Source organism: Prionailurus viverrinus, chromosome C1 (genome assembly GCF_022837055.1).
Source record: "Prionailurus viverrinus isolate Anna chromosome C1, UM_Priviv_1.0, whole genome shotgun sequence".
NCBI lineage: Eukaryota > Metazoa > Chordata > Mammalia > Carnivora > Felidae > Prionailurus > Prionailurus viverrinus.
The window spans coordinates 2,119,158-2,131,020 of NC_062568.1; the positions used below are offsets into that span (position 1 = coordinate 2,119,158).

The 11,863-nt window shown below is 41.9% G+C and overlaps 1 protein-coding gene across 1 annotated transcript in view; it reads right to left on the reverse strand.

Annotated features, from left to right (window-relative positions):
- GIGYF2 (GRB10 interacting GYF protein 2) overlaps nt 1-11,413 on the reverse strand; it is a 147,498-nt gene extending 136,085 nt beyond the window's left edge. The window contains 2 exon segments of the mRNA XM_047869603.1: nt 6,291-6,356; nt 11,331-11,413. The gene's annotated coding sequence lies outside the window, so the exon portion shown is untranslated.
- Nucleotides 11,414-11,863: the final 450 nt, after the last annotated feature.

Sequence of the window (11,863 nt, forward strand, 5' to 3'; positions counted from 1 at the left end):
ATCGTGACCTGAGCTGAAGTCGGACGCTTAACCGACTGAGCCACCCAGGCGCCCCAAAATTTGAACTTTCAAGCAAAATTCAAATTTTGGAAAACTTCTATTCGCCATGAGTTTGCTGGGTTTTCCAGTACTTCAGATTTTCCCAATTCTTCAAGGCTTTCCTGATGAGTACTAACATTAATAAATGCAATTTTTTAAGTTTATTTTTATTTATTTTGAGAGAGATCGAGAGCAAGCTAGGGAGGGGGAGAGAGAGAGAGAGGGACAGAATACTAAGCAGGCCCCCACTGTCAACACAGAGAGCAACGCAGAGCTAGAGCAGAGCTAGAACTCACAAACCATGCCATCATGACCTGAGCCAAAATCTAGAGTTAAACGCTTAATCGACAGAGCCACACAAGCACTCCTGAATGCAAGTTTTTGGTACTATGTCATTTAAGGTAGTCATTTAAGGTACAAGACAGACCAATGGATTTTAATGTTACAGAATATAAAAAGTGCACTGACATAATTCAGATTTCATATTGCAACTAACCTTTAAAAACTACTATTTGGGGTGCCTGGTTGGCTCAGTCAGTTAAGCGTCTGACTAAGGCTCAGGTCATGATCTCGCAGTTCATGGGTTTGAGCCCCACGTAGAGCTCTGTGCTGACAGCTCAGACAGAGTCTAGAGCCTGCTTCAGATTTTGTGTTTTCCTCTCTCTCTGCCCCTCCCTCACTCATGCTCATACTCTCTCTCTCAAAAACAAACATTAAAAAAAAAACTAAAAATAAGATAAAATAAAAAATAAAAACTACTACTTGTCGGGCACCTGGGTGGCTCAGTCGATTAAGCTAAGTCGATTAAGTCGAACCAGCTCCTGGTTCATGAGTTCGAGTCCCACATCAGGCTGTGCCCTGCCAGCCTGGAGCCTGCTTCAGATTCTGTCTCCCTCTCTTCTCTGCCCCTCCCCCAAGCACGTGCTGTCTCTCTCTCTCTCTCTCTCTTTCTCTCTCTAAGATAAACATTAAAGAAAAATTAAAGGGGTGCCTGGGTGGCTCAGTCAGTTAAGTGTCCAACTCTTAGTTTCAGCTCAGGTCATGATCTCATGGTTTAATGGGTTTAAATCCCACATCAGCTCTGCACTGACAGTGCAGAGCCTGTTCTCTCTCTCCCTCTCTCTGTCTCTCTCTGCCTCTCCCCCACTCACGATGTCTCTGTCTCTCCCCAAAAAATGAATAAATTTTTAAAAAATTTAAAAAGCTACTACTTGTCGAATTTTGGTGTACTATACCAAAGAATAATCTGCAATTATCTGAAAAAAGTCTTAAAAATATTGCTCCCTTTTCCAACTACATACACATCTCTGTGAGGGTTAATTTCCTTCATATACTTCAACCAAAGTAATAAAGAGCAACTGACTGAACACAGAAGCAGATACGTGAATCCAGCTGCCTTCCACAAAGCAAGACATAAAAAGCAATTTACAAAAAGATAAAAACAATGTCACTCTTCTCACCAAATTTTTGTGAAATGTTTTAGAAAATGGGTATTCTTCATTAAAAATATATTCATGTTAATATATAATGAGACTATTATTTTTAAACTAATAAATCATTTTAAATTTCTCAGTATAATATAGACACATAGAACTAAGAGGCCTAAAAGTTCTTTGGGGGTCCTCTAACTTTTAAAGAATAAAGGAGTCCTGAGGCACCTGGCTGACTCAGTCAGAAGAACACATCTGACTCCTGATCTCAGGGCTGTGAGTTCAAGGCCCATGATGGGTGTAGAGATTACAAAAAAATAAATAAATGAACTTAAAAAAAAAAAAAAAAAGGATAAAGGAGTCCTAAGATCAAAAAGTTGAGAAGTGTTGGGGCATCTGGATGGCTCAGTTGGTTGAGCATCCAACTCTCAATTTCAGCTCACGTTATAATCCCACAGGTCATAGAATTGAGCTCCACATAGGGCTCTGTGCTGACAGCAAAAGGCCTGCTTGGGATTCTCTCTCTCCCTCCCTCTCTCTCAAAATAAGCAAACATTTAAAAAAAAATTTTTTTTTTTTAGTTGAGATGTGTGTATCTCAGAGAAAAAGGGAAAAATGACAAACAAAAGGAATACATAAATTAACTTACAACAAACATACATAGCCTGGAAAGCTAATCAAAAGGCATAAAACATCATTGACAACAAGAACACCAAGATCCAAAATGTGACACTTAAGTATCTAGGTCTTAAAAATGTATCTTTTCCAAGGACAGAGAGACTTCTCACATTTTGAAATTTACTTATATGATTTTTAATGTTTATTTTTGAAAGAGAAAGAGAGAGAGAGAGAGAGAGAGAGAGAGGAGAGAAAAGGTGAGTGGGGGAGGGGCAAAGAGAGAGGGAGACACACAATCCAAACCAGGCTCAGGCTCCAAGCTGTCAGCACAGAGCCCGAAGCAGGGCCTGAACTCAAGGAAAGGCGAGATCAAGACCTGAGCCAAAGTCAGACGCTTAACCAACTGAGCCAACCAGGCACCCCTACTTATATGATTTTTTGGTTGCCTCTGCCATTAAGCTATAAACCCTATGAAGATAGTTCCTTATGTGTTTTGCTCACCACTGTGGCTAGCCCAGCACTCGGCACAAAGCAGCTATTCAAGTATTGCTGGACTGAGAACAAAACAACACTTACTAACAGAACTCACTGATGTCTCTATTCAAATTATAAAGATGAAATTTTACAATCAAAATTTACCTATTTACATTGTAATAACAATCATAAAAGCTACCATTTACTGAAATCCCATTTACTGTGCACCAGGCATTACACTGGCATTTAATTTTTTTTTTATTTTTTTTTAAATGTTTATTTATTTTTGAGACAGAGAGAGACAGAGCATGAACAGGGGAGGGTCACAGAGAGAGGGAGACACAGAATCTGAAGCAGGCTCCAGGCTCTGAGCTGTCAGCACAGAGCCCGACGTGGGGCTCGAACTCACGGGCTATGAGATCATGACCTGAGCCGAAGACGGTCGCTTAACCGACTGAGCCACCCAGGCGCCCCATGGCATTTTAGATTTTTAATTCCCACAACCACTATGGGATATACTTTACAGGCGAAGGAAATAAGGCTACCAGCAGTTAACTTTTTATCTCAAGTTACATGTAATTAAGTAACAGAAAATTAAACCCACATTTCTCTGCTTTAAAAGGCCACAAACTTTTCACTACATAATGATACAATGCTCTACAATGCTCGATACTCCTTGGTTACCTTTTTCTTTCTTCTCCATTCCCTTGCAGTTTTCAGAGGAATTCATTTTGTGGAAGTCACTTTTTCTCCTTTTCCCAATCTTCCACTCTGCTCCACTATCCTTTAACTTCTACTCCTCTGCATCACTCAGTTAAGCAATATACTAAGCCCTCGGGGTAGGGAAGAGAATAGACTCAAGATCCAAACACACGAAGAAGAAATTTCTCCTAACACACTACAAAGAAATTTCATTAACAATGGTGGAAGCAGTATAAAAGGCGAAAGAGTATCAGATTCTAAAACATAAACTAAGGCTCTGTGACACTGATCTTGCAGGGTGGCTTCACATCCAGCCCTACAACTGGCCATGGCTTGAGCATCATCACCTCAATTCTCAAGGACCTAACCACGAGAGCCCCTCGATATGGCCATGTCTTCAAGGCCTGAGTCATGATTTACCAATTAGAAAGTACCAAGCCAGTACCTCTGCCAATTCCTGTCAGGATCTGCAACCAAAGAACCAATACTGAAGAGACCAGAGTTCCCAAGACTTCCTCCAGTCCCAGGACAATTTGAATAAAAGGAGCTTTGTTCCCAAAGAACATACTGGCCACAATATCACTGTAAGAAGAAATGCTATTACTGTCATTCTCCCCACTGTTTCTGAACAATATGTAAACATTTCTATTTTCCTCCCTTTTGGTAAAGAAGAACAAAACTAGGAATCAATGAACTATTCTAGGAAAAATCACAAGGCCATAAACATTACCACATCATTTGATAATCTCACCACAAGCCAATGTTTTCCAGAAAGGGAACCCCAGAGCTTGTGAAGTTTTACACAGATTATGTGGAAATCTTTTTAAAACCTCACAAAGCCTTAACTCAGTAAGCCTGAATATACCTCACCTCAAAATTCAGATTAAAGAGAACATACAATATGAGAGAGGGCTATTCTACCTTAAAAATGAATTCAGCTAAGGGGTGTCTGGGTGGCTCAATTGATTAAGTGGCCAACTTCAGCAACAGGTCATGATCTCACAGTCTGTGGCTTCGAGCCCCGCATCAGGCTCCATGCTGACAGTTCAGACCCTGGAGCTGCTTCAGATTCTGTGTCTGCCTCTCTCTCTGTCCCTCCCCTGCTCACACTCTGTCTCTGTCTCTCTTTCTCTCTCTCAAAAATGAATAAACATTAAAAAAAATTTTTAATAAATTCAGCTAAGAAAAAAAAAAGAATTCAGCTGCAATCTGCTAAAGTAAACCTTGTCTGAAAAAAAGCATCAGAGGAAGTCACATCTGTGGCCTGTCATTGAATACATCACTCTACAACAGATGACTTTTATTAGTAATCCCTAGGCTCTGCATTAAAAATCTTGGTATACAAGGGGCACCAGGCTGGCTCAGTCAGTAGAGCATGTGACTCTTGATCTTGGGGTTCTAAGTTCAAGCCCCATGTTGGATGTAGAGATTACGTAAAAATAAAATCTTTAAAAAAATAATCTCAATATACTAAGAATATTTAAGCAATAAAAATTACTTAAGTAATCAGGTATCACCAAATACATACAAGCTATAAACAAAAATAAACAGGGCTTCAAAATGGTCCATTAAAAATGTTTTTCTTCAGTATTACCTAATAATTCTAGAATACAAGATGTTAATACAAAAGTTTATATATACTGTCTAACTGATCCTTTCCCAACAGTGACAATTCCTGCTACCACTCAAATAATGTGAATATATGTTCACACGTAGAAGTTCCACCCTTCATATTCTCCATGGCTTCCTAATACTCAAGTGTTGCTTAACACTGTAAAAAGTACCCAGAAATTAATATTTACAAAAGTAATCAATGAAAAATAAATAACCAATGATTTTTCCACAAACCAAGTCTCTCATTTGCTAACCTTTACCACAGACACTCCTCTGAACGTTCTAAACCAAGAACTTTTGTTAAAACGCCACGGAGGGGGGCCGACCTGGTGGCTCAGTCGGTTATGTGTCTGACTCTTGATTTTGGCTCAGGTCATGACAAGCTCCACTGTCAGCAAGGAATCTACTTGGGATTTTCTCTCTGCCTCTCCCCCATGCACATGCATGTACGCTCTCTCTCAAAATAAACAAACAAACAAACAAACAAAAACAAAAAACACTGCACTATGAAGTTCAAATAAGGATGCTTGGTGAAACCTACCAGGCCTCACTGACCAGTGGATAAACCTATATTTTAATTCTTCAGGACATATAAACTGAAACTGCCAAGCTACCTATAAGAAATTTTTCTATGAAAGGAAAATGTTCAGAAGCTTCTGCAGGTTTCTGCCTAGAAGAGCCAACACTACACCTTCTCTGAGACCTGCCCCCACTCTTAAAGTGGAATCTTTCAATTATGTTTGCACTTCTAGACTACAGTCCTATGGCCCTACTAATTAGACCAATAATGGAGAACTGGACAAACTTCAACCAATCAAATTTCCCCTCCCAGGAATTTAAAATGTAGACAACGAGCTAGTAACAGTTGCAGTGGCACTAGAATTTAAGTTCATATGTGGCACCAGGAATGAAAGTGGTGATTTTCTTCCATGTGTTTTTAAAGCAGGAATGGCCAGACTGTGAAAAGACAACTAAAGCAGGATAAAAAGAGACAAGAGAGGACACTGACAGCCAGCAGGGAGGGAAGTGCTATCTGTACTGCCTTAGCTCCCGAACGCGTCCCAGAAGCTTCCCAGTTTCTGGTTCGTGTCCTTCATGAAAGCCAACTGCCCCCAGGTTCTTTAAGTATCTCCTTACTTCTGCTCCCAAAGAATTCCTCTTCCTATTTCACACCATCAGAAAATCATGACAACAGTTTAAGACACAAATTCACAATAGGAACAGTGTAGAAAGGGTATGATTATTCTTGTGGTTCATAAGGAATCTGAGCAGTAGCTAAGAAGTTGTTTCTATCACTATCTATAACTTCAGGAGGGAAAAAAAAAAAAAAGGCAAAAAAAACCCTGAAACCTTAAAAGCAAAAATCATCTGTTTGCCTAAGTCCTCAGCTCTGTGCTTCCCTTCAACACTCACCTGTTCAAAAGTTCTGCTGGTTCACAGCAGGAGGTGCAAGCAGACTTTGTTCAGGTCCTTTTAACACTGTAAATAACAAAAGTATTAAAGTAATTGACCCAACAATCAATCTCTTAGGAAACTTTTAAAAACAATCTCTTATAATGAATAGTTTTACAGGAAATGGTTCCAAACCTGGTTAAAATATTAGAATCATCTTGGGATTCTCTCCCTGTCTCTTAGAAACTAGCTTAGAAACTAACTTCCATTTTCCTAACATTTAAAGAGTTTCTCAGTAGCTCTGGAGGGGGACTAAAAAAATACATATTTTTAACAGAAGTTCTAAGTGATTCTGATAAAGACAAATGAGCACCAATACAGGGTTTAGGAAAAGTGATTACTTGGGGCTTTCATTCAAACTACATTGCAGGGATGTGATACCAATTTTTACACGTATCTGATAGAAAAATGACAGCCAGCAACACAGCAATACAGTATGTATCCTATGCAAATAATCAGTGAGCCCAAGAAATATAACCACTGCCAAAATGCCCAAGGAGCACAACTCCAGGTGTGCTTTCAGTTGCAAAATCACAACCTTCATTTAATGCTCTAATGAGACAGCATCTTAAAAATCCACAGGATGGTGACATCTCAATTGACTAGGAGCAGACTGAATGAAACACAACAGCTTCAAGTGGTTTCTTAGCTAAAATCAAATAATGCTTTGAATGCTGTTATGTGTCAAAAAAACAATAATTGCAAACTAAAGTTGATTTTATTAACATCAAGAAAGTAACTTGGGAAAGCGACTTCTGCCTTTTGACCTTAATTTTGCAAAAACATAGCCGTGTTATTTTAATACCCAAAAGGTCATTCAACTTTATGCACTGCAGTCTAGTTTAGTTTTATAAGGGCAGGCAAAAGGAAAAGAAGGGACAACTAGGTAATAAAGTCTTCTCTGGGCCTAACTCAAAAAAACAAGCTCTAAAGTATCTCTTATTACAAGTATAATTAAGTTCAAGTCCTCTGTAGTTAATGAAACTCTGCAGTTAACAAGAAAATATAAAATCGTATACTTTAATTACTTGAAGTAGGTAGGTACATAATACTTTGAAAATATTTTTATAAAATTAATTGTAACCACTTAAGGAAGTATTCTTTCGTTTTTCAAACCTCCCCCTATTCCTCCCCCTCAACTTCACACAAAATTATGGGCAATTCGGGGCGCCTGGCTGGCTCAGTCAGTACAATTTGATCTCAGGGTCGTGAGTTCAAGCCCCACATTAGGTGTAGAGCTTACTTAAAAAAAAATTTTTTTTTTAAATTACCAGCAATTCAACAAAAGTATCATTTTGCATTCCCATATAATTAATCTACTGTATTTCTCAGTCATCTGAGAGCATAAAAAACAAACAAAAAAAAAGCCAATTGGGTTAAGAAATACTAGGATTCCAACTATCAGTAAGCCTTCCTATGGAGTAAAAATCTACTTATATATTTAAAAATATGTAACTTTTCAGGGCATTAAAAATGAATGGAAATCCTAGAACTTTATTACCATAAAAATCCTAGCAGAGGGTGAATAAGGAAAAAAGGCTTGGGTTCAGAGTTTTACAATGATGACCAAATGATGTTAAGGCAATTCAAATTGCTGAAGGAAAATGGACATTTAACTTGCCTCTAAGATACCCGGATTAACACCAACAGAGGCTTGTAGATTCAACCTAATGAGACTGGTCCCACTACAATCTATAAGAAATAGAATAAAACAGAAAGTACTGAAAATTTAATCAGCAGGGGATAATGGAGAACTGCAAATGAAGTCAGTCTTTGAAAATGGCACAAACCAAAGATCCTTTAGAATGGCAAGGGTAAAAGGGTCAGCAATAATCTTTTCACCCAAAAGGTTCTCCCAGACAGCAATCTCTATCAGTGGTGTCATCTCCCAGTGTGAAAATCAACAAAAAGAGAATAGACACACGGAGTATTAAAATGCAGAGTCATGAGAACAAATGAGATGATATGACATCAAAGACATAATATGAAAATGTCATTTCAAAAATTCAACAAAAGAACAAGAGGGGAAAAATTCATTAAAATACCACCTCATCACTATCACTGCTATGTCTCCTTTTAGCCAAGGAGCTCCACTCACACCCTGAAGTTGTAAATTCCTCTCTTCTCATGAGCTTCAGGCAAGCTATGACAAATTATTTTTCATATATGCAACTCAACTCACCAGCAAAGGCACTTCAAAACCAAAATATTAAATTCCTCAGGTGAATTAAATGCAAGAAGACATTTATGAAAGCTCAGTAATAAGCATATGGAGATAAGCTGGAAGGAAATCAGAAAAAAATTTTTTTTTCCAAAGAAAAAAGCCTATGAAGTATCAAATTAATTGGTGAACTTGTCAGCTAGTCTGAAAGGCAAAAGGGGAAAAATAAAACACTCAGCACAAAAAGTTCTACACATGTAAAATGCTATAAAAGACATACAAACAAACTAGCGGAAGAGACCCTGAGGAATTTAAAACTAGGATGGACAGAACAGAGATAATTAAGAATTCTTAATTCTTACTAATCAGATTAAGAATAACATAAATTAATATGCTGATTCTACCATTCTCCCAGGTTATATTTCTTAATGATGTGTCTAAACCTCACAGGAAATTAATTTCCCTACCTTTTCAAATATTCGTAAGTGTTCCAAAGATCCCCTCCCTCGAAAGCAATTCCAGATCTTTTAGGCAGTCTATCATCCATCTCATTTAAACACTTTTAAGAAAGAATTTTCAAGACAATTTCCTGAAATATGTTATATGAGCATCCTGGATTTTTCCAAACTCGGGTGGGGCATGTGTCATACACAGAGGGAAGGGGGTCTGGGCATACTGGCCCAAATTTCCAGAATCTGGTCTCCCCTTCCAATAGTCACAAGAGATGTGGAAAAAATTTCTAAGTCACTGAACAACCCCTCTTAGCACCAATGAGCAGGGTACACATTTTCTACTAGCCTCCGTCTTCTTGGGTCCCTCTGGCTAAACTAGCCTCCGTGCTTTTCCCAACACCTGACCTGCACCCACTTCAGCTTCTGCCTCAGTATCCCTGCCCTAGCTTGCCTGGCCTGGAGCATTCCTTCTCCATACAGCTACAGGAACCGCTCCACCTACGTCAGGTCCTTCCTCAAACCTGAGCTTCTCCGTGCAGCCTTCTCGGGGCTCACAACTTAAAATGAACCCCTAAATCTCGGTCATCCGATTTCTGCCTCATTTTTTTTTCCGCATCATTTACCACAACACTATGTATTTTACCCGAGTTTTTATTTGTGTGTCTAGAAATGAGCTCCCCAGAGAAAGGATTTTTGGTCTGTTTGGGCCCCAGCACCAAACAGCGTAGTAGAGTCCCAATCTTTGTCAAATGAATGAATGCGGGAATGAAGGAAGGGAAGCACGTAGTCCCTTCCGCCTTCTCAGTCTCGAAATTCTGAAATGCTTCGTCAAGTACAGAAAAGGTGTAAAGCCCTGTCTTTGCCGATAAATCAGTGCCATTACCAGTGTATTCCTTGGCGTCAAATGTAAAGGAACAATTGTGTGACATTTCTCCAGATACATGCCACTTTGAAGTTTTTTTCCCAGCATCCTCTACTGATGTCAACATGTGATGTAACAGAAAAGTACATATTCCATCCATCTCGTCTGAGTACTCCAAAACCTGCTACACTAATTAGTAAGACACAGGAAATCATCAATGAGTGAGAGAACACGTTTGTGATCTAACCAAAATGGACAAACTCCGTAAGGTCAGAGCTGCAAATATCAGACAGGTGAAAGTTAACGTACAGAAAGGGCTGGTATGGAAGAAAAAAAAAACAAAAACAAAAAACCTGTTTTAAATCTAAGAAGTGATTAGATTCTAAAAAGGAAATACTACGGAAGGACAAAATATCTTCCCTGCACACCCCACCGGGAATCAAAACTGCCTATAATCCGAGACGCACAACACTGGATGAAAGGCTGTTCACAGCTTCCGGCCCCATCCTCAATTTCTTCTAAGTGTAATTGGAATACTCACCTTCCTTTACAGAGAAAAAACTAGGTGTGCTTACGTGCTTTGACTTTCAGGGAAAGGAAAAAAACAAAACAAAACAAAAGAAAACAAACCAAAACAAAACACAGTGCCATATAAATGCGAAGCAACGTTGTTGCTTCCCAAACAGGGTCATGCAACCTGCTTCTTTCATAGACCATTCTGTGGCCGGAAGTATCAATCTGATTTAGGCTTCAGCCACAAAACTCAAGTATTCCAAGTGCTTCGTGGGAAACTGCTGACACTGAAAAGACTAATAGCCATCTCAATCTGACAAGAATGTTCAGGTCCCAAAGCTGCCTCGGGCTCGACTTTCCCAACCTCCGTCCCAGGTTCAGATCATGGCTCCACCTTGCCTCAGGCCTGGTCCAGACCCGTCCTCTCGCCACGGAAGGAGTCTCCACAGTGCAGATGCTCGGTGAGGAAGGCAAAGGCGCACCTCCCGGAGGCCAGGTGTGGGGAGGAGGGCCGGCAGGAGCAGCTGTCTGGCCGAGGCAGCTGTTACCCCGAGCACCCCAGCCTGGGCGGGTGGCTGGCCCGGGGAGCAGGTAGCAGAAGGCGAACCCTCTGGCCCTGAACAAATCGGCCTGACACTGCCCACCCCACCACCCTCTTCCCTTCCTCGGCTCCCCCCCCGCGATGCCGCCGGGCCCCGGAGATGGGGGCTCCCCGGCTCGGCGGTCGAGACGCGCCCGGGCCCGGCGTGCCGCCTCGCGGGGTAGGAGGCTCCCTCCGGCCCAGCACCTGACCTGTCCCCTCGCCTGACGCCCTAGCCGGCCGTGGCCGCTGCCGGGGCGGCCTGTGGGTTGTCCATGCGGCTGGGCCGGGTCGGACCGGAGCGGCGGGGACGCGACCGCGGGCAGGAGTCCCGGGCGGCTCCATGGGGGGGGGGGGGGGCGGTGATGGGAGACAGCGCAGTCGGGGCGCGGAGCGGAGCCGGGCAGGGGAGTGAGACGGAGTCGCTGGTTACCTGCGGTCCGGGACAGGGAGTCTCTCAGAATCCAAGTCAGTCTTCAGCCTCAACAACACAAGATGGCCGACACGTCGCCACGCACGTCACGTGACAGCGCGCTCCTTCCGCCACGCCCCTTGCTCCTCCCCCGCCCCGCCTCACCTCCCTTACCCGCTGATCCAGCCTCCCACGACGTCCTTCTTTTCCGCTGCCTCCCGCCCCTCTTCCCCGAACACGCCCCTGCCCGAGCCCCGGATGTCGGGCTGGAAGAGGGCGGGGCCGCGGCAAGGCGCAGGCGCCTGCGGGTCCCTGGGATGGGGCTCCCTGCCTGCCCTTGAGTTGAGTAGAGTTGGTGTTCAGAGTTGGACCCCGGCCAGGCACTGTGTGACTCACCGTCCTATGCACCCAATCCAGAGCCAGTTCGCAGTTCAAAAAGCTCTTCATCATTTACGAGCTGATTTTCAACACTAGAACTTTTCCACAGCTTTTAACCCAGCATTTTCCTGCCCGTTTGCCATCCTGTAGAAAACGGGGAAACGACAAAAGCCGAA